General features: G+C 41.2%; 1 protein-coding gene and 1 pseudogene across 1 annotated transcript in view; one reads left to right on the forward strand and one right to left on the reverse strand.

Annotated features, from left to right (window-relative positions):
* The window catches only part of LOC135200301 (pescadillo-like), a 151,671-nt gene that overhangs the window by 120,387 nt on the left and 9,816 nt on the right, over positions 1–21,468 (reverse strand). The gene's annotated exons all lie outside the window — the stretch shown is intronic.
* Positions 1,883–7,617, forward strand: LOC135199916 (procathepsin L-like; annotated as a pseudogene).

Consider the following 21,468-nt stretch of genomic DNA (forward strand, 5'->3'; position numbering starts at 1 on the left):
ATTTCCTCGTGGAAAATACTTCCGTTGGTCCCAGCGTCGATGAAAAGAAGACATTAATAATAATAATAATAATAATAATAATAATAATAATAATAGAAATGTTTAAGGAACTTGCAACAGGGCCACCAGACTGAGTGAATTTCTTCGTGAAGAAACCGGATGATCTTTGATGCTGAAATGCCCTACTCCGAGGTGTTGTTGATATCTCTTATTATAGTATAAGGACAACACCACGTGATAAGGAATGCCTCGTGACTGATAAGGACTTGATGGCGCTATAAGCCGGGGCTGCGTTCCCAGATACGCTCATTCATCAGAGAAGTGTCGACGAGATAGCATCTTGACAGAGTAAGGCCTTGTCGGTTTTCGATGGTTTGACAATTTAAGGAAAGCAGCTGTAAGTTAGTTATTATTTTTTACTTATAGACCAATATAATGATGAAAATTGTTAAAATATTGGCAAGTTCACGCAGATTCATTATAATCTATAATTGATTCTTTCGTGTGGAACCACTGCAATTCACAATCCTTTGCTATCGATCCCCGCAGCCAGTCACTGAAATAAAAAGTCCTCCGGAAAACAAGTTATACGTAGTCTTTACTCCGTAATTCAGATTCTGTAATTATAAGGTCTCCACCGACAGCTGTACAGGTAGATGACTTATTGAAATCATGGTAGCCTGTGCTACTATAGTAGATTCACATCAACCGTGCATTTAATGTCTAGGCCAGTCCCTTACGACGCTCCTGATTGGCTGCTGATAAGCCAATCACAGGGCTAGAAACTTTGTCTCTCTCGAGAGTTCACATGGGTAGGATCTATTTTCCAACTCTCCTGAGGGATACGTCTTTCAACAGTATCCTTCACGAGAGGTGGAACATACAGCTTGCTTATGTGAACTCTCGAGGGAGACTGAGAGTTTCCAGCCCGTGACTGGCTTATCAACAGCCAATCAGGAGCGTCGGTTGATGTGAATCTACTATAGCAATATGCAGGACTTCTTGGCTTCCTGTGATAATCGCACTATAAAAGTAAATTCACCGATTTAGCTCTGTTTTATATTACAATATATGTATACAGAATACATTCCTAGGACCATAGATATACCTGTGTGGTACCCATGCTCACTCAAAAATTATCACATTTTTGTGTGGCCGTCTTTCGCTGGCATGTAGAGGGAATGCCAAAAAAATACTCAAAAATATTTATTTGCTCTTGGGGTCTGTTACTTTCATAATGACGATGAATTAAAATAAAGTCCAATTTATTAATGATTTCGACACATAATACATACATGCATGCATGCCTTCATGTATAGTATATATATATATATATATATATATATATATATACTATATTATACATTATATATATATATATGTGTGTGTGTGTGTGTGTGTGTGTGTGTGTGTGTGTAAGCTGCATGTTCGTAAATTGTCCCATGTCTCCTCATTCATGCGAAATAACCTATAAGATTAACTTATTTCTATAAATACGTTTTCGTTCCATGTGAAGTTGTCATTCCTAAAGGACTGCTTATTATTCAAATTTAGGAATCATTTTGCAAACAAGTGCTAAAACGCACTCTCATGCTGCGCAAGATATTTAATTGGTGAAAAAAAATATCGCCCATATGTATTTTTCCTATGCATCCTTGGTTTTTTCAACTGGTGAAGAATGTAGTTGATTTGCGTAATCTTTCTTTATTATTCATTTAAATTTGTATTTATATCACCGCAACTAGCATTAAAAACCTAAACGCAGGTTTTCATTTCGTAAATTTCAATCACGAGACGGAGTAGCAACGAGCCATCGTGACGAACAGGTCTCATGAGCCTTCGTCATTTCAGCTGTGAAGGGAAAACAAGTGTTGGGCGGCAGTACAGTGGAGCAGTGTGTCTGTGACGAGTGAGTGAGTCACCGAACATATACTTGCATGTGTCCTGTCGCATCCGTTTAGACAATTTTCGAAGGCGGATTCATACAGCTTGCTGAAACCGTGCAGTACGTACGTGCTGGCACGTAGAAAAATTAATCACGCAGTAAGACATTTTAGCAAAGTGGATGTGTTAGGGGCCATTCTAGACTGAAATACTTACCCGCTTGTGTTGTTACTACTCGTATTTCAGGCTCTGTGATGAGAACAAGCAAAATGACTGCTATAATGAAGGTCGTGGTGATGGTAATGGCTGCTATTGTGAGCGAAGTATCAGCCTATGAGCCAGTGTTGTCTGTGGCGAAAGAAGAATGGGAACTCTTTAAGGTAAGAGGAGATAAAAGATTAAAATAAAACAAATAACTGTGAACCTTCCATGTCAGCGTAAACACTCACGCCTTGGGGCGTGCTTTGATTCAAAGGTCGACCTTTCACGGTTATATAGTATAGCAGTTGTTTAATATATGCTTTGTTTATATAATGCTTCCGGTATTATTCATGCGAGTACCTGTCTCCCCCAACCCCGCAGATCAAGTACGACAAGAGCTACGAGAATATCGTCGAGGAGAAATTCCGGATGAAGATTTTCATGGAGAACAAACTGAAAGTCATCGAGCACAACAAACTATTTGCTCAGAACAAAACATCCTATGAGATGGACACGAATCATTTGAGTGATATGGTAAGGAGAATTTTATTTTCTGCTTCGAAGTGAATGGATGTCATGAGTGTACGTACTCATTTCTGTACGCGTTTTTTTTTTGTACTTACACATATATGCATGCATGCACACTCTGGTACATAAATCATAAGGAAGCTGTATTCGTTATTACTTGCATTATTTATTGCTTGTCTCTATAAAGCCTTAAGATCCAAGTGCAATATATATGAAGAAATTATGAAGTCCGGGAGCGGGAAACGAACCCACAATATATATATATATATATATATATATATATATATATACTATATATATATATATATGTATATATATATATATATATATATATATATATATAATATACATATATATATATATATATATTATATATATATATATATATATATATATATATATATATATATATATATATATATAACAGCTGTCTTTACTGGCTAATTTTCAGTGACTATAATAATGGTTATTCAGCAGAAATTTATATTTTTAATACATATCAGTTCTGTCATGGGCAAGCACTTCGGCGCCCGCAACAATGCTCCTTTATAAAAGTTTCGCGCCTTTTCAGCTGACTGAGGAAATAGCGGCAACCATGCTCGGGTTTCAAGTCCCGATGAACGGGATGGACGAGAACCTGGGCTCGACCTTCATCCCTCCAAATGACGACATCCCCCTGCCCCCCAGCGTCGATTGGAGGCTGAAGGGCGTCGTGACCCGCGTCAAGTACCAGGGGGCGTGCGGTTCCTGCTGGGCGTTCTCGGCGGTGAGGTTTTTATTCTTCTTCTTCTTCTTCTTCTTCTTCTTCTTCTTTTGAACATCTCTCCTTTACCCTATGCATCTTTTTTGTAGTTGTCTCCTCCTTTTTTTATCTTTCGAATGTCTCTCTCAGTCATCTTTCGGATGTCACGTACCTTATCTGTCTTTCCACTATCTTTTTTTTTCTCTTCTTCGTTCTTCGCGTCCCGTTTTTCATTTGTCTTTTCAATGTCTCTTGTCTCTCAATTGTCGCTCTCCTTGTTAGCTTTTCCTATTCATCTTTCGAATGTTTTTGGTTTTATTCAGCTTTGATGTGCATTTCCTTAATCATATTCAAATATTGCTCTCTTTTATTCAGCGTGTCAGTATCTTTTTATACGTTTCTTGTGAATGTCACTCTTATTGTTCGTAATTCAAATGTTCCCCTTTTTCGATTCATCTCTCATATATCGTTCGTATGTCCTTCCTGATATTCATTCATCTTTTGATTTACATTTTATTCGTTGCGCAAATATTTTTATATCCTCAATGCATTTTCTTGTTCACCCTTAATATGCCACCTCTTATTAATCTTTCAAATGTCTTTTTCATTCGTCTTTCAAATATCACTTTTCTTATTCATCTTTTCGATGTCGTTCCTTATTTGTTTTATCAAACATCTCTTTTCCTAATCACCTTTCAAATATCTCTCGGTATTAGTTCCCCGGTTTCCTCGTTTTATCGACACTAATGTGTTTTATTTTATTTTTTTATTTTCTTTTATTTTTGTCACTATTCTACCCAGTTCTAATACATATTTTGTGAAAATAAATTAGTCCCTGTGTGGTTAGCTGTTCTTGATCTCATTTCCAAGATTTTATTTGTAATTTTGTCATGATTTTTATTGCATGCACTTAGATTTAAAGCAGTTAGATCTAACTTCCGTTTGGCTTATACGCATCTGTTATTATTATTATTATTATTATTATTATTATTATTACACTTTTGTGTTTCTATTTCTACATGATTTAACAAAAAGCATTATTATTATTATTATTATTATTATTATTATTATTATTATTATTATTATTATTTTATTATTATTGTTGTTGTTGTTGTTGTTTAGGCCACGCGAAGAATTTTCAAAGTCATGAAATATCCCTCCATTAAATATCCTGCATCGAATTGTTATCATTACAACACGTCGAGTCCACAGCACACGAGATCCTAATGCGGACTTTGGAATGCCCTCCTCAGACAGGCGCCATGGAGGGTCAGTTTGCTCGGAAGACGGGTCGCCTGACGAGCCTCTCTGAGCAGAACCTGGTTGACTGCTGTCACAAGTGCCACGGCTGCGGAGGAGGCATCATGCAGACAGGCCTTCGAGTGCGTCCTAGAGGAAGGTGGCATTGAGAGCGAGTTCGACTAATCCGTACACCGCCATGTAAGAACGACTGATGTTCCTATAGTAGATTCACATCAACCGTGCATCTAATGTCTAGGCCAGTCTCTCACGACACTCCTAATTGGCTGTTGATAAGCCAATCACAGGGCTGGAAATTCTCAGTCTCTCGAGAGAGTTCACATACGCAGGATGTATGTTCCACCTCTCCTGTCAAAGGTATCCCTCAGGAGAGGTGGCACATACCCTGCCTATGCGAACTCTCTCGAGAGACTTGAGAGTTTCCATCCCTGTGATCGGCATATCAACAGCCAATCAGGAGGGTCGAAAGGGACTGGCCTAGACATCAGATCCACGGTTGATGTGAATCTACTACAGTGTAGAAGTCCACAGTGCTGGAAGTGTAAATATATACTGGAAATATATACAAAACGAGAGCCTTCGAGTACTTGCTCCATTCTCCTTAGAAATTGATTAATAAGGAGAATCGAGAAGAGGGTCTCAAAAGTATATATTTGCACTTATTTCTTCACCATTTAGTGACTCATGCGATTATTATTATTTTTTATTTATTTTTTTATTCCATTTATTTATTTATCCTTTTCGGTCTATCACAGTCCTCCAAATCGACTGGGTGGTATTTAAAGTGTGGGGTTCCAGGTTGCATACCTGTACCTTCCGTTGGGGGGAAAGGGGTCCAATCACTTTTTATTATTATTATTATTATTATTATTATTATTATTATCATTATTATTATTATTATTGTTATTATTATTATTATTATTATTATTATTATGTTGTTGTTGTTTGTTGTTGTTGTTGGTGGTGGTGGTGGTGGTGTTTTGAAATTACTACTGGAGGGAGGCTTTCAAATTAAGAATAAGCTTGAAAATGGAATGAAGAGACTGTTAAGGAAAGTCCCTAATGTCGAATCTTGGTTGTAAAGTCATGTGCAAAAAAAGGAAAGAAAGAGCTTTGCCCAAAATAGTGTTACCGCGGGAAGCAAAGAGGGAGCGTAATGAAGAGATATAAGAAGGGATGCTAAAAGGCTTAGAAAAAAAAAAAAAAAAAAAAAAAAACGCTCCAGAATTTACTTAGGTGACTGGGGTGGGTTAAGGTGCATTTTTCTTCAGAGAAACTGAAGTTTGCGGGAGGACGAGAGACAATACAAATGTGACCTCGTTGATGAGGTCATTATGACGGGTAAAGAAGACAAAGATATTTAGATATAGTTGTAATCTGCATTTCATAGGACAAGGGTGCAATCTGGAATTTCCTGTAGGTGCTAGATATTTGTATATCTCATTGAAAGTACGACTAAACTTTCGTATTTATCTGTCTGGAACAGAATATCTGATGGTGTTTGCGTATGAGATTGACATACTAGAAATAACATGGAGACTCCATGGGGGTTTATTCAAATAAATTGATTGTTTCATCGAATCTGCAAGGAAGTGTTTGCATCACAATATCAAGCATATATGTGCATTGTGACATGAATTGTAACACAGAATGAGAGCGATAGAGAACAATTGATTAAATATACTTTGTTTGCTCTGCTAGACGCAGACTTTATATACTATATTATATATATATATATATATATATATATATATATATATATATATATATATATATTATATGTATATTATGCTTGTGTGTGTGCATATAAAGATTTCCATTTTCTGTTTTTTATCCATTTATTTTCTCTAGTTCATTTGTTTGATTTTCTTTGTGTCATGAGCTTCCGAAATCTTACTCGCCTCTTGTTTTCCACTCCGAAAAGAATGACGTTTGCAGATACGAGAAGCGCAAAGCAGCGGCAACTGTCACTGGTTGGTGAATATTCCGAAAACCGAGCAGGCACTGCTGCAGGCTGTGGCAGTGGTTGGTCCGATATCTGTAGGTGTCGACGCTTGTCCCTCCTTCATGCATTATAGATCAGGTATTGATCTTTTTTTTTCAGCAGTATTTTCCAATATTCAATAAGTTTAACAGTTTCTTATTTTCACTTGGAAGGACTTTTTCTCTGTCAGCATGGCGTGGCAACGCGCATTGCACACCTGAAATAATGAGTATAGCCGTAGTCATCTATTTTTCCAACAGTATTTCCTTTAACATCACTTTTGACACCATTCTATATTTATTCCACTCTTCCAGGTGTTTATGACGATCCTGATTGCTCACCTACTCACTTAAATCATGGGGTATAGTCGTCGGGTACGGCACAGAGAATGGCATGGACTTCTGGCTCGTGAAGAACTCCTGGGGCAACCACTGGGGTGACGAAGGATACATCAAGGTGGCTCGAAACAAGTCCAACATGTGCGGGATTGCGTCATTCGCTTCTTATCCCCTGGTGTGATTTGGGGGACGTCGGATCATTGCTTACCCTGACACTTTTTCCAGAAGTGGGATTTAGGGGTCTCCTTCCAATAGTACCTTCAGCCTCCTCCAATAGTGCCTTCAGTCTCCTTCAATAGTACCTTCAGTCTCCCTCAATAGTACCTTCAGTCTCCTTCAATAGTACCTTCAGCCTCCTCCAATAGTGCCTTCAGTCTCCTCCAATAGTACCTCCAGTCTCTTTTCACTAGAATTTGGTGATTCTGGATTATATATAATTGAAATAAGATTTTATGTTGCCTAAAGTGACATTTTCATATTAGAGTTTTTACATATTTTGTTTGTGACACTACAGATTGGTATCAAGTCAATCGACATATTTCCTTTCTCTTCATTAATTATTTAGTTACTTTTCAGTTTGTCTGAGTAAGAAATGATTTCCATACATCAGTATCCTCCTTTCTTAGATGTACAGTTCTGGAAGTTTGCTTTTGTTTCAGTTAACTTTCATTTTTTTGGTACAAATCATATTACATGGCTATAAGCATTTAAATAAAGTTCTTTTTGCCGGCTTATTGTAGCAAATCAGTACTTCCGGATGCCTTGAATTCCAAGATTTTTTTTTTATGATAAGAGTAACCCTTTTTCAGTGCGGAAGCACACACCACACTTTGTAAATACGACTGTGATATTTCTCCAGAAGAGAACGCTGTTATCTTACAAGTGAACCATGCTGGTAAAACAGGTAACGTTGCTATACAACAGACTACAGTCTTTATACATTTTTATTTCATATACATTATTGATAAAAGAATCCTTATTGTTTTCGAATGAATAAAGTTTTCCTCTGGATATAAGAAAAATGCACAACTACCCAAGGTGTCCTGAAAGAAAATGCAATTGGTCCTAATAGCTGTTTTGTCTTAAAAGATATTTGGCAAATTTAAATTTCCCATTATTATCTTAGAACAGGAAAATATAATGTGATGTGTGCAGCTTTGTAACAAGCCTCGTGATGTTTTTTTCCCTTAATTTAGGAATTAAGAAATCATGCATTTATGATTAAATATGAAAAATAGGCTTAGTGTGTGCTATTAATTGATTTGCATAACCAAGTGCAAATCAAAGTCACTTAGATACTTATCACCATTGATCATTTTTGTTTTGGAACAGAGTTTTTTCTTTTTAGAGAGAGAGAGAGAGAGAGAGAGAGAGAGAGAGACAGACTTGCATTAGTGTAATGCTTATATGTTAAGTATGCAATGTTTAAGAAGTTTTGTAGTCTATGATAAATAACATATTTCTTATAAACAACTGTAAAGAACTACTGTATGACAGAAGGTAAGCGTTTCATCTAATTAGCTTATGTCTCTATTGTAGTTTTCCAATCTACGGATATAAGGCATGTGACAATTTTCACAAGAAAGTCAGCAAAGTATTTTTCTTATTGAATTCTGTGCCTTTTTCTATACACACTGGAAAATATCCATCATAAGAAAAGAAAAATATAAAAGTAGAGTGTACGAAATAGATGTTTTGATTTTTTTATTACCTTTTCTTGTTGTGTGGTCACTTTCCTATCTTACGTAACTTTGATATTCAGCCAACCGGTTTACTTTCAATATTGTTACTTTATATGTAGATTACAATATAGATTAAGTTTAATAACTCCTCGTGGTCTTTTTGCTTTACATTGGACCATACGGCTATGGGATATTGCTGTGACGTTTTTGATGCAGTAGACTGGGGAAAGTGTTTGAAAATGTTTTGATAAAGTAGAAGGTAATTGCAACATTTTCGTCTGACTGAGCTTTCTAGTGATACATTCATCCCATAACTTGGATAGTAAAGAGTCCTCACGAGCTGAAGCCGTTATGATGGAATCGTTCAGAACTTCCTTTAACGGTTCATGCATTCCTTGACTTTTATTAGCCGATTCCCTTAGCACCATACAAATCCAAGATTTAATGGTTTTTAAGGTTGTGAAAAACAACTGTTCCTAACACTCTGATTAGCATGTTATTCGCTGAGTACAGAGGATTAGGTATCTTACTACATAAAACAGTATTTGTGGTCTGTCTGTTGTCTATAAGCACTTTTCACCGGTGCAAATCCAAATCCCACGTAAGTGCTTAACAGCTGACGGACCAATTTATTAATCCATTAGGGGTTAAAGAGGGATGAAGGAGAGAGGGTCTTTCCCTAGTCAGTGACCACCCAAAGTCGGTGTAAAAAGAAAGGAAATGCAGTGTTTGGGTTTACTTAGAACTTGTTAGCGGTTACAAACTTTTATGTAGATTGGCCATACTTTATAGGTAACCATCCAGCAGGGACCTAGCAGCTGCTATTTGGCGCGCAAAGTTTTCTAGATCTCTTGCCAAAAGAAACAGTTGCAGCTTTCATGTTGTTCAGTCTAAACAATAAGATTTGGGATAAGAAGCATGCATATCATATCGGAGATTTCATTTCCCATTCTTGAATGGTTAACTGGGTGGTTAGTTTAGATTTAGCAGGCCTCATGCCTACACGGAACCTTGGCCAAAGACGTTTAACAAGTGTGGTAAGGTCTGAAACGAAGTGGTTTGGTGGGAACGTCCAAACTCTGCAGTCCGACAGACTTTTTCTCAGCACTAAAGATGCATCCACACGATCGAACAATGTCCGACGAACAAACATTGTTACCATATCATAGGCGAAGCAGGATGACGTCATAAGCGCTGAAACTATGGAAGTAGATCTGGCAACAAACAGTTGTACTAGATGAGGTTGTATACCACTGTTTTTACTCTGCTCACAAGGCAAAGACCGGCAGACAGTTGTTAATTGGTAACAATGTTTGTCCCCCGGACATTGTTCGACCGTGTGGATGCATCTTTAGAGATGAAAATATTTTATTACCATGCTTGGGATATTGACAGTATGCTGAAATCTGAATGTGTTTTCAATGACCATTGACGCCAAAAATTAATAATAAATACGTATATTCTAAATATACTGGTATCACAAACGAATATATTTCCCGGGTTGATTATGAGCTACGATTATACACAAAAAGATAATATATACACTTTTATAGGAGACACATTGTTTTAAGAGAGTGGCATTTATTTACTAATGATTATGTTAAAAATTACTGAATTTTCTTTAAAGTAAGTTAACGAAGGACATCTTGTAATTGTTATTTCGATGGTTTCCAAGTGCATTCCGACCAATATTAGTACCAAAGACACACAAATAATGTACAAGGTAATTTTACCCACAAAGCAGAAGCTTTTCTGCAGCGAACTTTCTCGAGGCTATATTAAACGACCAGTATTCCCGTCAATCTATGAAGAAGAAGCACGGGTTGAAAAATACGGCAAAGGGGAACTATTCGTTTGTGAATAGGGTGGGGGGGGGGATGTATCCCGGCCCTATAAAGGTTTTCGTGCGCTTCAAATCTGTCTATTCTCTACACGAATTCGGTGGTCCCAATATAATTTATTTGGGCAGAAGCGTTCATATACCAGTCCTTCATGTATGATTAGCTCATGGAATTATAGTTCCATGGATTAGCTCTGATTCTGCCTCCTCCAGATTAAGATTTTAACATGCCTTTTCTAATGCTATCATTGTACGTATCTACAATTTTTATATCACTCTTGTATATTTGCCGGCATATAGTATCTTGGAAATTGGTAGTACAGTTAATTCATGACAAAATAGTCTTACAACTATAATTCATATTAGTCAGTAGTATTTTTTCTATGTGTCGTTTTACTATCCGGTTAAACTGTTACATATCAGTTCGCTCCTTTCAGTTTGTAGTTGACACTTTTGGAAGGATGGAAAATTTCCTCTCTTCACTCTCATTAGTGATAATGGAAGGTCTATAAATATTATAAGGATAATCTTCAAGAAGCGGAAGTTTTATCCCTACTGTTTAATCGCCATTTAATAGCTCGCCACGCTACAAATAAATTGATGGGGTGAATAATTCAATGCTAGTCCTGTGATATCACAATATCAAGTTAATAAGGTTGTCTTAAAAACTGAAATACGATAATTTATGGAAACGTGGTTCGGTTTATACATTGATAACGTAGAAACCACACAGAAAACACGTCTCAGGAAACTACGTAAACACTGCTCAACTAAAGGCTGCCTTCTGCATGTCTCTTACCCAGTGCTTGTTTACCCGTGTGTAGTGCGTTGCACGTGTGGTACATATTCGGCCAAAAGTAATGGACTTGTAGTAAACGTATAATATCCAAGATGGGTGCAAACAGAATTAAGAAGGTATAGTATTTTGTGGTACATGTCAAATTAGTAATTGCAGCTCATCTTGTCTGTATGGTTGGTGTGTTGTTTGAGGTAGCCATGCCCTTTTACATGGCTACGACAGTCTAGGTAGCCTAAGCCAGTCAGAATTTTCGATTACGGTGGAGTGTGTATGTGAGTAATTGGAATAATTGGTACGAGGTACGTTTAAACCTAGCTACTTCTGCCTATGACCCCAAATGTTAAGTTTCCCTGAAATCTTAGTCATGTGATTTAGACGAATTTGACATTCAGCTCCTTCGAAAATCTGCCCTGCTGGCCTACTGCAATGATAATTGGTACCACAGATCTATGGGAAACTATTTATTGAGATTGAAAACAAAATCTATTGAAATTGGCTGGTCTTCAATATTGTATGGAAATGCAGGCCTAACTCCCTTACCAATGTAACATATCCTGGGACCTGGACAGATTAAGACTGCACCCTTTTCACCCCCCCAGCTTGACCTGGGGTCAGTAAATCATTCTGTGAAATGCGGGGATGCATTTTGACTTAATCTTCCCCAACCCAACCTAGAGCTCCATGTCAGCTTTGGGTTGTAACATAGGGTTAACAACCGCATGGACTGGCCCAACACACGACGGTCACAGCTGGACACCTGCCGAAAAAGTACTTAGCTATAACGCTTTCTGACACCGGAGATGGTCATCAGTCGCGACTTGTTGTTGTGAGAGACGCAGCTAAAGACCTCTACTCTCCTTTCGAAGTAGGTAAAACTCCGCATGGCCTGCAGCAGGCCAACGGCTATCAATGCATGCCACCCTCCGAAAAAGTACATTATAAGGCGTCCTGACACGGAGATGGGCATCAGTCGCGACTTGTTGTGGTGATGGAGCTGAAGACATCTACTCTCCTTTCGAAGTATTTTCTCCAAAGTTAGAAATTAAGGCCAAATTTTAAGATTTAAACATTAGGGTAGTGAAAAGGGTGTCCACGGCAGTGAATCTCACCAAACGCTTTCGAAATTTTTACTTACGCTTCATATTTTAAGAAGATTGACACCATCTCGATATTTACGGAGTCCGCTTGTGTCATCAACTTCCCCATTTCCTGTGATAAATCCACACACCACTTGTACCCCAGACGCTGGGGCACTTTCTCTCAACAATCGGACACGGTCCCTTACCAGGATGGTTTTAAGTAAACACTGTTTTTGGTAGATAAAGACAACAAAGCGTGCACTTAGATAATTTTTTAAATGAATAGTGAAACATCAATTTTGTTCATGAAACTTACCTGTCAGATATATATATAGCTGTATTTCTGACGTCCGACAGAATTTCAAAACTCGCGGCACACGTAGTGGGGCGGCCAGGTGGTAGTACCCATTCCCGCCGCTGGGAGCGGATATCAGGAACCATTCCATTTTCTGTTCATATTTTTTCTGTCGCCGGTGCTGCAAACATCTGTGGTAACCATCTGTTTACAGTACCTCCGTCTAGGATTTTTGATTATCTCGCTTAATATTATCTGGATTGACTTTTGGTATCGACTTCTGGATTTGTTGGATTGGCACGCGTAATAGTGGATTGGTTTTTTGATTTTGGATTGGCTTTTCTGTGTACATGATGTCGGGATCAAGTACTGGAAGTTTCAGAGTGTGTGTGAGGAGTGAATGTAAGGTGAGGCTTCTTAAACCTTCAGTTGATCCTCACACAGTTTGTATGGATTGCAGGGACATGTTTTCCATGGTTGATGATCGGTGCAATGAATGTAAGGATTTTGGATGATGATAAAGGAGATGTATGAGACCTATCGACGTAAATTGTTGGAGCGCGATAGAGTCAGGAGGTCTTCCTCCAAGGGCAGTTCTACTAAAGGTAAGGATAGTAACATTTCTCCTCCTCTAACACCAGTAGATTTTGCTCAACCTAATCCTGTTTTGTTGCCTTCGGGCCCCAGTGCTGTGTCTGGAGAAGGTAACACCCTTTCTCTGATTCTAGAGTCTATTCGTGCTCTCGAATCTAAGGTTTTGGCCCTAGAAACTGGCCCTGTGAAAGTTTGTGTTAGTGCCCCTAGTGTTGTGGAGGGGGCGTCAGATCGGCCCCATAATGCCTCTAGGCCTAGACCTCTATCGGACTCCCAGGACTCAGGGAGTGGGATGTCGAAAGCCGCAAGAGGGTTACGGGGGCTCCCCACCGATTTTTCTGGCGTCCCTTCGCAGGCCTTGTTGCTAAATCCCAGGCTGCCAAGGAGCGCGTACGAACGCGTGTCCTGAAAGATTGCTTTTCGTCCTCCGAAGCGTCCTCAAGCCCGGCGCAATGGGGTGGAGCGCTCGGAGAGACTCGCGTCCGTTGAAAAGGACCTTTCGCTTTGAGGACGCTTCACGTCCTATGTCTCCACTTTCGTCAGAGGACGCTTATGACGCCTTTCCTCCTCAGAAGAGAGGAAGGCTTTCTACCGACGAGGACGTTGGTTTCCACGCACAGGCGTGTTCACCTGAGAGGCAGATAGCTGTACCTGCTAGAAGGAAGGAGGCGTCCCCTCGCCCCTCGCCTTCTCGCAGGCTCAGTCCTGCCCCTTCTTATGCTCCTTCGTCACCTACGAAGGATATCCTAGTGTCCCTTCAGGACCAGATTACGTCGCTGATGGCTCAGAGGACTCGCCCAGCAGCAGTCGAGCCTAAGCGTAGGAAGGACGTTCGGCTGCCCGTCAAGAGGCGAAGCAGCCTCATTCTCTCGTCTCGCTCATCTCTCTCCGCCTCCTCCGGATCGTCACCGTTCTCGTTCTCCGAGTAGATCTTTCGCTCTCTCAGGAGAGGACGCTCGCCAGGACGCTCGGCGTTCGAAGCAGGACGCTTTGCGCTCTCGGCAGGGAGCTGTTGAGGACGCTCGCGTTTCTAAGCAGGACGCTTTGCGCTCTCTACAGACGCTTTTTTGAGGACGCTCGCCGTTCGAAGCAGGACGCTGTGAGGTTATCGAACGGAACGCCTTTGAGGACGCTCCGCAGCGCTCCAGGCCGTTACCGGAGCAGGACTAATTTCGAGCGGGACAGGACTTCTTTTTGAAGGACGCTCCACGGACGCTTGCTTGGCTAAGCAGGACGCTTTTGGCGCCTCTCGTCAGGAAGCTCGCACTTCCTCTCGTAGGGACGTGTCTGTTAAGACAGTTCCCGTTGCTTCTAAGGACGCTCCTCTTTCACAAGATGTCCGTCCTTCTAAGGATAGACGTAAGGGCGTTTCCGATCCCGTAGCGGGTACTTCCATCCAACGGAAGTCATTGTTCAGGATTGAGACTGCTGGACGTACTCCCTCTCCTGATGGGCGTTCTCCAGTTCCTCTTAGGGAGGAAGGGGAACTTAGTAGTCCAGGGAGTTCCGTCGAAGAAGAACAGCCGTTAGCGTCAGCTGTCTCGGACTACAAGGTTCTTGTTAGGCTGTTACGTTCATCCTTCGGGGAGAAGTTCCAGCCGGCATCACCTAGGTCTCCTCCCTCTCAACTTTCGTCTTCCAAGACCGTTAAGACCCCTGAATTCGTAGAGATGAAGACATCGCTGTCGACCAAGAGGGCGTTTAAGAAGCTTCAAGACTTTATGTCTAGAAGGAAGGATCAGGGCAAGACCACTTTCGCCCATCCTCCCTCTAGACTCGCCGGGAAAGGAGGAATTTGGTATGAGACCAAGGAGGACGTGGGTGTAAAGGTTCCTTCGTCAGCTCTGGGTGACTTCTCCAGTTTAGTGGACGCTCAGAGGAGGTCTCTCTTATCGTCTGCTAAGGTGTCCTGGACTCCTGTGGAGACTGACCACCACTTGAAGGGACTGCTTCGCACCCTAAATGTTTTTAATTTCCTAGACTGGTGTCTGGGAGTTTTAGACCTTCAGTCTAGAAGTCCTGATTCTCTCAGTCTGGGGGAGCTGTCCAGCGTGTTGTCATGTATGGACAAGGCCGTCAGGGATGGTTCGGAGGAGCTAGTTTCTAATTTTGGAACTGCTTTCCTGAAGAAAAGAGCACTTCTTTGTTTTTTGCCAATTTTATCGCTAAGTCGGTATCTCTCCCGCTCAGAAAGCGAAATTGCTCTTTGCGCCTCTTTTCGGACCATCTCTTCCCCCAGGCTATGGTAAAGGATCTTGCAAAGAGTTTTGCAAGAAAAGGCGACCCAGGACCTCTTGGTACAGTCTTCAAGACGTCCAGCAGTTCCTTCCACTTCAACATTCAGCAAACCCCCGAAGAAAGTCAAACCCTTTCGCGGGGCAGCTCCTCGAGGGAGAGGTTTTTCGAGAGGAAGAGCTTCATTCAAACCCAAAACCAACAAATGAAGATCTCGTCCTTCAGACGCCAGTCGGGGCCAGACTGGAATTCTTTGCGGAGGCTTGGAGGCGAGAGAGGGGCGATCCTTGACTCTCAAGATAGTAGAGCGGGGGTACAAGATCCCCTTTTTACAGCCTCCTCCTTTAACATCAACTCCCAGAGACCTCTCTCCATCTTATCAGGGAGAGAAGAAAAGTATTCTTTTCAATCTGTTAGACCAGATGGTCGAAAAAAGAGCGGTGGAACAAGTCTTGGACCTAGAGTCACCGGCTTCTACAACAGGATTTTCCTAGTGCCGAAGCAGTCGTCAGGTTGGCGCCCGGTCCTGGATGTGAGCAGGCTCAATCTTTTTTGTAGAAAAGATCAAGTTCAAAATGAGACGCCTCAGTCGGTGCTGGGAGCCTTGAGACCTGGCTACTGGAATGGTGTCTCTGACCTGCAGGACGCGTACTTCCACGTCCCGTCCACCCTCTTTCAAGGAAGTACCTGAGATTTGTCTTAGACAACGGGGGGTTTGGCAATTCAGAGCCCTTTGTTTCGGTCTCAGCACGGCCCCGATGGTTTTCACAATGATCATGAGGAATGTAGCGAAGTGGCTCCATTCGTCAGGGGTCAGGATATCCCTATACCTCGACGATTGGCTGATCAGAGCGTCGTCGAGGCAGAGTGTCTGAAGGACCTTCAGTTTACGTTAGCCCTAGCAAAGTCTCTGGTCTTTTGGTCAACTGCCGAAAAGTCGCATCTGACCCCGACACAGTCCATCGTGTATCTGGGGATTATTTTTTTTTTCAGATGGATTCAGTGGCTTTTTCGGGGCGTTTCCATCCCAGGAACATCAGCGACTGGGGTTAGAGAAAGTCGCAGCCTTCCTAGAGAGAGAAACTTGTTCGGTGAGGGAGTGGGATGAGTCTGCTGGGCACCATTTCCTCTCGCTAGAACGGTTTGTCTCGCTGGGAAGACTGCACCTCAGGCCTCTTCAATTTTTCCTTGCGGAAGAATGGACATCGAAAGAGGACCTGAATGCGATCCTAAGGATCTCCAACATGGTAAAAGTCCACTTAAGATGGTGGCTCGACCCTCAGAAGTTACGAGAGGGCTTCTCCTTAAATCTTCTGAGCCCCGACCTAGTGTTGTTCTCAGACGCTTCCATTTCCGGTTGGGGAGCAACACTAGGGGGGGAGGAAGTGTCAGGCTCCTGGAGAGGGGAGCAGGTAGCCTGGCACATCAATGTAAAGGAACTGGCAGCGATATTCCTGTCGCTGCAGTTCTTCGAAGACAAACTGTCAAGCAAGGTTGTTCAAGTCAACTCAGACGTACCACAGCCCTTGCGTATCTAAAGAATCAGGGAGGAACTCGCTCCAGATCCCTTTTTCTCCTGGCGAAGGAAGTTCTGCTATGGGCAGTAGACGCAAGGCGCATCAAAATCCTGACAAGATTCGTGGCAGGGGTTCAGAATGTCAGGGCGGACCTTCTCAGTCGCCGAAATCAGATTCTACCAACAGAATGGACCTTGCACCAGGAAGTCTGTCAACAATTATGGAGATTGTGGGGACGTCCTTCAGTAGACCTGTTCGCTACATCAGGACGAAGAGGCTTCCTCTGTATTGCTCCCCGGTTCTGGATCCAGGGGCAATTGCAGTGGACGCGTTGCTCTGGAACTGGACAGACCTGGATCTTTACGCCTTTCCCCCATTCAAGATCATGGGGGACGTAATGAGGAAGTTCGCAGCTTCAGAAGGGACAATAGGTTGACTCTGATTGCCCCAATGTTGGCCAGCAAGAGAGTGGTTCACAGAGGTCATGACATTCCTTGTGGACTTCCCAAGAACGTTGCCCTGGAGGAGAGATCTACTCAGACAGCCTCACTTCAAAAGGTTTCACCAAAACCTCTCCGCTCTGGCCCTGACTGCGTTCAGACTATCGAAAAGTTGGCCAGAGCGAGAGGCTTTTCAAAGGCAGCTGCGAGAGCAATCGCTAATGCTCGAAGAGCCTCTTCAAGAGCTGTCTACCCAGTCTAAGTGGGCCTCCTTCAGGGCATGGTGCAAAAAGGAGGAATTTCCTCTTCCACGACCTCTGTGAATCAGATAGCAGATTTCTTACTCTTATCTAAGAAATGTGCAGAAATTGGCAGTTCCTACAATCAAGGGTTATAGGAGTATGTTGTCTGCCGTTTTTCGCCACAGAGGACTGGACCTCTCCGACAATAAGGATCTGCACGATCTCTTAAGGTCGTTCGAAACCACCAAGATTCCACAGGCAAGGCCGCCCTCATGGAATCTAGATGTGGTGTTGAAACATCTGATGCTAAGTCCCTTTGAGCCTCTCCATGAAGCTTCTCTAAGGGACTTAACGAGAAAAACGCTTTTCCTAGCTTCTCTGGCGACGGCGAAGAGAGTTAGTGAAATCCAAGCGTTCAGTAGCCTAGTGGGATTCAAGGGAGACAACGCTGTCTGCTCGTTGAACCCATCTTTCTTGGCTAAGAACGAGAACCCGTCTAATCCTTGGCCTAAGAGCTTTGAAATCAAAGGAATATCGAGTCTCGTGGGTCAAGAACCAGAGAGAGCCCTGTGCCCTGTCAGGGCTCTCAAGTTCTATGTGAATAGGACTAAAGAGATGAGAGGTCCCTCAGGTATCCTCTGGTGCTTGGTGAAGAGACCAGATTTACCTTTGTCGAAGAACGCTGTTGCTTTCTTCTTGAGGGACGTCATTAAAGAGGCTCATTCATCTTGCCAGAAGACTGATATGAGCCTCTTTAAAGTGAAAGCTCACGAGGTCAGAGCCGTAGCTACTTCTCTTGCCTTCCAAAGGAATATGTCTATCAGAGATATTCTAGATAGCACCTTCTGGAGGAGCATTCCTTGTATTCGCCTCACATTACCTCCGGATGTGAGAACGATTTACGAGAACTGTAGTTCTTTGGGACCTTACATTTCGGCAGACACAGTTTTGGGGGGGCTGAAGGTGGCTCTCTCCTATCCCTTAGCTTAGTTAGGTTAGTTTATTGTGTTTTTGGTTGATGGTGAGATCTTCTGTGGAAATCTCCCATTCCTTAGTGTTAATGTCAGGGGTTTTTTGGTTAGTTGGTCAGGTGGTGGTCGGTTGCTGTGTTACTGCCATATGTTTGGCTAGATGGTCTTGTCCACATTGTGGTCACGTCCCGCCCCTTGACAGAGCATCCAGAGTGCACCAGCACTACAGGTCCAAACCTGGCTGGAAACTCTGATAAAAGCATAAGCAGGCTTTAAGTGACAGTAATCACATAGTCTACTTTGCTATCAGGTAAGGAACCAATAAGTTAATCTTTTATTTAATTTGTTTAAGTTTCCTAAAAAGTCCTAGTCTGTCTCTACCCACCATCCGAAGGTGGGATTCAGCTATATATATATCTGACAGGTAAGTTTCATGAACAAAATGTTATTGTTATAATACAATTAAGTTTGTTCATACTTACCTGGCAGATATATATAATTAGAGTGCCCACCCTCCTCCCCTCAGGAGACAAGGGCATGAATAAATATGAACAGAAAATGGGAATGGTTCCTGATATCCGCCTCCCAGCGGCGGGAATGGGTACTACCACCTGGCCGCCCCACTACGTGTGCCGCGAGTTTTGAAATTCTGTCGGACGTCAGAAATACAGCTATATATATATCTGCCAGGTAAGTATGAACAAACTTAATTGTATTATAACAATAACATATTTTACATATTTATGATGATTAATTTGAAATATTTGTTATTGAAAAAGTAACTCGATTATTTTTCGGAATTAGAACGTTCTTTTAAGTCCTGTGTTATGACGTCACGACATCTTGTAAATAATTGCTATACTCAACTTTCTTGCAGAACAGTTTACCAGTTATTCATGCAGATTGTTATCAGCTATTCATGTAATTGTTATAATCGTATTGTGCATATATATCTTTATTATTTACTTTTTGGATATATAAAGATGTTTTACTGCTGGATTATTGCTGTAATGTGACGCAATCGTTTTCGGTCCCTGTGCCTCTGTCTGTTTTCGCACCATAAGAAATCATGGGGCCAAATTTGCAATGACCAGAAAGTCGTTAAAAGAGGAAAGTTAGCATTGAGGGGCATATGTTTTGATTGAGAAAAATACAAATTTATTCAATAGCTAGCTTGTAAAAAATACTTGATTACAAAAAACTTGATTGACAACCAAGCAGCATACCTACTATGGGTTTCAGTTACAGTGCAAGCACGTTTTTGGGCAATACCTATTTCTGCAATGAACACTCGTATCAGAACGAGATTTTGCTATAGTGCATTACACCCAGTGCCGTAATTTGGCCACCCTCCGAAAAAGTACTTTAACACGTCCTGTCACCTGAGATGGTTATCAGTCATGAGTTGTTGGTGGTGATAACAGGAGCTCAAGACCTCTACTCTCCTTTCGAAGTAAGTATTTTCTCCAAAGTTAGAAATTAAGGCCATATTCTAAGATTTAAACAGAGGGTAATGAGAAGTGTGGCCAACGCAGTGCACACTACCCCCATGACGCTTTCGAAATTTTTACTTACAATTAAAAAGGTGTAGAAGATTAATGCCTTCTTGATGTTTGCAGAGTTGCTTGTGTCAACAAACTTCCCATTTTCTGTGCTAAATCCACACACCACTTGTACCCATAGACGCTGGGGCACTTTCATCACAACAATCATAAACCCGACCTCTAACCAGTACTTATCCAAGGGAACTACGGCATTCTTTGCAGCGTTTTGCGCTCTTCAATCGTTTATCAGTGTTGTCATTTGGTATATGTTTACCCTCCAAACTGGGTATAAGACTTACACAAAACCCGGAAAATAAGTGAAATTAGTGTATCTGTAGTATATATACATATTACAGCAATTTTATCATTACTGCATTACTGTGACAACTAGAATTCATGGAAACATTTTGTAAATGCATCGGCATATGTGTGAAGCTCCACTAGATTGGCAACGATGAGTCATTTTTTTGTCGCGTTTCTGCTCCTAAGTAAATCAGAAATATTTGTAATTTTTCGGGGTTAATTTGGTTGCAAAAAAGGGAGAATAGACACGAATTAAATAAACATTTTGAAGTAACAAAGTAAAGTTTAACTAAATAATGAGGAAAGTAAACAATTAAGGGAATAAAGCTTTGCACCTCATAAATAGTGTAGTCGTCTGCTGCTCATAACTGTGTTTGCGGAGTGAGTGCTTAGGAACCAGGAACAGCAACGTGGTTCAAGTGCAATTTGGAGTGAATTAAGACCAAAATGTGTATAATTACGATCAAATAAGCACTGTGGAGTTTCAGTTGTGGTGGCAGTAAGGATAAAACCACCGATTATAAGGTAAAAATGAATTCAGTTCAAACCATGACCCCAAGAATAAAAAGTTTCATACTTTCACTAATATAGGCAACAAAATGTTGTTTTATTGTGCTGATTACAACTGCAATCTTAAGTAAGATCAATAAACGTTACATATTTACGCTAACATTATTCAAATGAGTGCTGGGAAAGATGGTGGATTGTCTGTGGTTAGAACGGCCAGTCATGCGATTGCCGCCATATTGGATTTCAAAAGTGCCTTGAAAACATATTTTACGAAGAGCTCACATGCTAATTCTAGTTCGTATTGGGCTTTCATATATCACATTATGTTGACGAAACTTCAATCTTTTGAATGGTATGCTTAAAGTTGTAATTGTATTCTTGTTCACCAATTAAATATTGAGTGATTAAGGCCGAGCCACGCGATGACGATGGATCGTCCGTGGTTGTTTACCTTACATGGAAAAAGCAAAATTAATAAAA

Source organism: Macrobrachium nipponense, chromosome 26 (assembly GCF_015104395.2).
Source record: "Macrobrachium nipponense isolate FS-2020 chromosome 26, ASM1510439v2, whole genome shotgun sequence".
In the NCBI taxonomy this organism is placed as follows: Eukaryota; Metazoa; Arthropoda; class Malacostraca; order Decapoda; family Palaemonidae; genus Macrobrachium; species Macrobrachium nipponense.